The following is a 6,008-nucleotide window of genomic DNA, read 5'->3' as shown; positions in this document are numbered from 1 at the left end:
AACTCTGTGTGCAAAGGACCTGAGGCAGGAATGTGCTTTCTGTGTTCAGGGAAGAAAGTGAAAAGAGAGGAGGAGTAGCAACAGGGAGGTGGCAGGGAACATCCAGCACACACACAGAGCTTAGCAGCTCACCCTTACCGTTGTCACTCTCAGCTAACAGCAAATGCGGGTCCTTCGTGCCCAGCACACCTGCCACACTATCGGAAGCTGCATCCTTGCAGTTTGAGTCTCACCTCCTCCCACCTCCCAGCCTCTCCAGCTGGACTCTCCACCCTCCCTGCTGTCCATAAGTGGCCGTGCCCTGCAGTCACCTGCCCTGCAGTGCCATCCACGTGTTCTCTGTTTTCCCCCGAGCCAGACTGTATCCAGCTTTACTAACGATGCCGTCCATCAACAACCACGGTAACCTGGGGCAGCGCATGGGCAGACAATCATTCCTAGGACACAAGAACATCCAGCCTCCCTTCCTGGATGGACAACCCAATTTGGAAAGCCACTCTGCGCTCCAGTGACATTCTCATGGGCGGCTCTGCACAGCGGCACAGCGGAAGTTCAGAGGGAGGGTTGGCATTTTATGTGGGCATGTTACTTAACAAACCATTCACTAACTGACTCTGACTTTCAGGAAACAAAATGAAAATGGCAGAATTATGAAACTGAAGGCTTAAACAATCTCCTAGAAAAGAAACCATGCTGCCCGGAGAATCGCCATCCTAATGATGTCACTGCAAAGCCCAGGTGCTTGAGACACCGAGGAAAAACTTTTAGGGGTTCAGGTGCCAGCGGGTCTCTAGTATCAAGGACGTTAAGTCTATGCTGATGTTGGCTCGGGGGATCCAACAATGAATTTTGAGTGTGCCCATAGCACAAGGGATTTTGTGCCAAGAGTCCAGGTGTATCAATATCAGGTAATCCTCCTGGGATCCAAGAAGAAGAAGGAGTCTTTGAAAACTACCAGGGAAAAGCACTTCCCTATATCGTTCCAGCTTGGGAGACATTTGGTTAGTGACAAATCCCATCCCGCCCTCCTAGTGTGCTAGGGTCATCTGGGAAAACAAACAAACTTAATTCAGAGAATGCCTCCATCAAATGGGACTGTCTGCAAACCCAGGGCATTTCTTGATTAGTGACTGATGTCGGAGGGCCCAGCTTACTGTGGGTGGTATCACCCTGGGGCAGGTGGTCTTGGCCTATGTATGAAAGCAGGCTGAGCAAGCCACGGGGAACAAAGCACTAAGCAGCCTCCCTCCATGGCGTTGCTTTGGTTGATGCCTTGATTGAGTATATCCGCAGGCTTCTCTCAACAATGGACTGTGATTAGGACATTTAAATCAAGTCAACCCTTTGCTCCCCACGTAGTTTTGGGACACGGTCTTTATAATAGCAATTGAGAGCAAACGAAGACACCCTCCAAACAATGAAGTGTTCTGTGTGCTAGCAATGTATTTAAAAAACAAAACAAAACAAAACAAAACAAAACAAAGCCCTGCATTTTTATAAAATGTGATCAAGCACAGCATTTCAGACTGTGCAGTCATCAGAAGCACATAGTTATCAAACATTCACAGCCTTTCCTCGGCACCACTAGTGCCCTCGGCTTCCTGTGTCTGGTTCATCTGGCATCTTCTGAGGGCTGGTCCCTCCTTGCTAGCATCAGCTTTTCCCCTTTTCCCTCTGGGTCCTTTCTCTCCTTTCTCGGTGGGGACTTTTGCAGGTTTGGCCCCTGACGGTGGGCTAGCAGGGCTGGCAGACATCCTCAGAGTATCTCTGCGGCCCATCCTTTACCTCGGCTTTATCTCCTTCAGGCTTTAGTTTGGACATGGCAGTGGGAAGTCATAGGCACTGGAGCAGGCATGTACTAGGGTATGGCTTTGGTTGGTCTAAGGCTGTTCTTTCCTCCCTCTCTTCCTCTTCCTCTTCCACACTGCTCCTATTCTCTTTTTACTACAAAAAAAATGGTAATAGTTTATCTTTTAAAATGAATCAATCAATTAATTAATTTGAAATAATGCCTCATGTGCCCCAGAATGGCCTTGAACTTGCTATGTGGCTGAGGATGGCTTTGAACTCCTGATCCTCTTGCCTTTACCTCTGGAATGCTCGAATTACAGTCCTATGCTAGTAATACCTAGTTTACGTAATGCTGGACCAGAACCCAAAACTTTGTGCTCGCTGAACAAGTACTCTATCAACTGAGCTACCCTTCCAGCTTAATAACCTTTTATCTTAAGATGCCCTTCTTTGACCTCCTCCTCTCTGTTCACCTGAGCAGGAAATTCTCCTTTATCTGTGTCGTCTGTATTTGCCACCTGTCTCTCTTACCATTTTCATTTCTGACCCCAAGAAAGGCAGACACTCACAGCTGCTGCTGGGCTGCACATTGCTGCACAGCTCTGCCGCTCGCCTGCCGGCTGTGTTGACACCGCTGGCGCGCCTGCGTGGTAGTTTCTCCACTTGAGCTCTTATCTCTCCTTAGCAGCTTCGGCTGAGCCTGTTCGAACTGTTATAACAAAACGCCGGCAGCCGGGCTCTTAAAAAAAAACAACACAAATAGGTCCCTCGTGGTTCTAGAGCTTGGAAAGACCAAGATCAAGATACAAGCATGGTCAGTGTCCAGCAAGAGCCAGATATGAAGGGTGGTTACTTCATGAGGGCAGGTTCCTTCCCTGGAGTTTGCTCTATTTCCATCCGAGCTGGTTGTGACTGAAGGACTCAGCACTCAGCACCTTATGGTCACTCAGGGGCCCAGGGCATCCACACCACCGACCCTCAGTGGAAAAATGGGACATAGTGACTTTCGTGACACTTAGCCGATACAAGTTCCGTGGCTATGCCCATCTTCAAGGAAGCAGGAAGTGTGCCTCGTGTCAAGGAAGCGAGCCAGTGCCATTCCTGGTGAACAGCTCAGTCAGTCAGTGGCAAAAGATTTCAGCTCTGTCCCAGGGTAAACAGCCTCGTACCATGATCCTCCTGGGCTCTTGGTCTGCTGTATCTTTCCATCTCGATGCCAGTCACGATAGTTTTGTTGCCATTGCTGTGATAAAAGGGTAATTGGACAGAAAGCAACGTATTCGAGAAAGGGGTTTACTTGAGATTCCAAATTCCACGATACAGTACATCAGGTGGGGAAGTCAAGGGAGCAACTTCAGACAGCTGCTCACACACATCTATGGTGAAAAGCGAAGAGAAACTGAGTCACACGTGCTTGGTTGCTTGCTAGTGCTCAGCTCAGCTTCTTCACTCTTACATAGTTCATGTCCCCTTGCCTAGGAATGGTTGTGTTTTCTGACATAGATGAATGAGACTCTGTTCCCAGGAAATTTCCAAGCTATGCCACGCAGGCAAAGCTGACAATTACAACGGTAAATCCAGAGTGCCATCATAGGCTGTCAGAGTCTACAGCTTCTCACCCACCCCGGCCCTGTTTCCTTCCCCATCCCCTTTCTTCCTTGCTCATCCTCTGACACAGCAGCCACACTCCTGCTTCAGGGTCCTCATACAAGTCCTTCCCTGTCCCTGGAGAAATTGTTGCTCAACAGTTCATAAACCTGACTTTCTTATCTTTTCTTCGCTATTTGAATGTCATTAGAGAGACAGAGATGATACCAGCCCCCTTTCGGCTTTGGTCAGTGTCCCTTTTCCTGTCGTATTCTGTCTCTTCAATCACCATGAAAACATATTTATCTTTTGGAGGGACATCTCCTCTACTCCTAGAACGTTAGATCCAAGAGTACCAGAATTGTATGATTTTCTAGTCCTATGTCCTCTACAATTAGAATATATTACACACTCAGTAAATACTTGCTGGATCAAGAGTTAGGAAAAACAGTGATCAAGGACACCTAACATGGGTTAAGGGAGATGGTTCGGAAAGCAGAGTGCTTGCTATGCAACCATGAGGACCTGAGTTTGGAAATCCAGCACCCATGTAAAAAGCTGGGTATGATAGCCTGTACCTGTAACCCTGCTCTAGATGGATGGAGACAGATAGTTCCCAGGAGCCTATTGGCCAGACAATACATCTATCCAAAAGGATGAGCTCCAGAAGCATTGAAAAGCTGTCTCTAAAAAAGAAAGAAAGGAAGAAAGGAAAAGAAAAAGCCTAGTAAATGAGGAAGACATCTGACCTGACACTGGGCTTTGAATTCCACACATGACTGAGCACACACACACACATACACACACACATGCACACACCACATAACCCATCAAGTGTCTAATGCTTCATACTCACCTTGCTTTGAGCTTTGTGTGTCTCCACTCTTTGTGAGATGCTGTGATGGCGATGTGATTCCCTGGGGGGTCCCACACACGGTGAAGCACAGATTCAGTTCCAATCCTCTGCCTCTAGGTCCACTTCCGTAGTTGGCAGACTCTAATGACTTTGTCCTGCCATGGTTTTGGCAAACTCTCTAGTGAGCCATCTATTAATGGAGCCCTAAATTAGACCCTACAGGTCAAGAGGGATTAATAATTAAATACTACCATAAAGAAAACTAGAGAGACCTGAAAGATGGTAAGCTCTAAATGGGGTAGAAAATATATTTGGGAATTGTGTTGGGTTTTAGTCTTCCATATTGGATGTAAAACCGTCCAGATAAACATGGCTACACTTAAATAGGGAGCCAAAAAAAAAAAAAAAAAAAAAAAGAGCTTAGTGTGCTAACGTAATTCAGTGCCCTTGACCAGTCCTAAGGGGAAAAAAAATCTCTGGGTAAGTGTGCCTCTGACCAGACTGACTCCGAGGAACTTGGCTGCCTGAGGGTGCTACTATGTTGAGTGCATCTGACCTAAGCTGTCTGGTGATGGAACTGGAAAGTTCAGAGAGTGCTGTGTCATTCTGAGTGTATCTTGTTTCTTTGGAACAAGAGCACTGCTGGCTCCATCTTCTCCAAACAGCAGCATCTCTTATTCATGGGGTTCTTTCTTTGTGGGGCCATTGATTATTGATGCATCTCACTGTTAGGTAAGGGCTCCTGTTGCCCTAGACAGTACCCAATGGTTCAGCTTCACTTCGGTGGGCACAGATGGCCCTGTGGCAGCCCCTGAGCTTGCTCATTCAAGGCAACCTGAGGATGGTTGTGTTCAAGCGACTCCTCAAAAGCAGAGGGCCTTTTCTCTGGCTGGCTGAATAGCAAAGGTATCATGTGATCTAGGGAAAGGAAGAAAGGGACATTGGCAGTGACTGTCATTGTCCTGGACATATGTCATTACCAGATGTCCCTCAGGTTGACCAGTCAGCTCTCTCTGAACAAGTCTTCTGTAATCTGATTGTACCCAAATGTCTTCTCGTCAAACTCTCATGTCCTTATTCTGTTAATGTAGACATTTTTACATGTATGTGGAAGTGTATTGAGATGCTCAAAGATCTAGAAGATTGGTCATAAAATGAAGGGATGCTTGTCCAATTAGCTTTTCCATTTTCTCTTCACAGCTACTGTAGGAGCTGCTCACAGTGCTCGGGCTACTGAGGCTGCCGGGCCCTGATTCTATAGATGAAAGGAAGCAAGAAGAGGCAAACAAGCATGTCTCCAAGCACAGGATGGTGACAGCAGCGGAGCATGCACTGAGCTTGCAGCTTCTGCCTTTCCCAGGGCAGAACACTGCCATTCCAGCATTCCCCGGAGTTAGACAGGGAGTTACAGCAGGTTTAATGGTTTAACGGAACATCCTGACATGTGATTTCTGTTTTCCTATTGAAACTCATCGGTACTGGGTCAGAAGCAGCCTCTTGCATAGGCATATCTGGGGGTGCTAATATTTGTAATTCAATGCATTGATTCCCACCTTCAGAAATGAGAAGGCAGGGCTTGAAGAAGTAGCTCGGGTGGCAGAGTGCTTGCTTAGCATGCAGGAAGTTCTGGGTTCCATCTTCAGCGCTGCATAAGCCACGTGTGGTTGTGTAATCCTAGTGCTCTAGAGGTGAAAAGATCAGGAGTTCCAGGCCATCTTTTAATCCAAAGCCTGCCTGGGCTTCACTAAGAAGAATGCTGAAGGAGGAAGAGGGA

Source organism: Meriones unguiculatus, chromosome 19, assembly GCF_030254825.1.
Source record: "Meriones unguiculatus strain TT.TT164.6M chromosome 19, Bangor_MerUng_6.1, whole genome shotgun sequence".
NCBI classification, from domain to species: domain Eukaryota; kingdom Metazoa; phylum Chordata; class Mammalia; order Rodentia; family Muridae; genus Meriones; species Meriones unguiculatus.
This window is presented reverse-complemented; position numbering follows the sequence as displayed.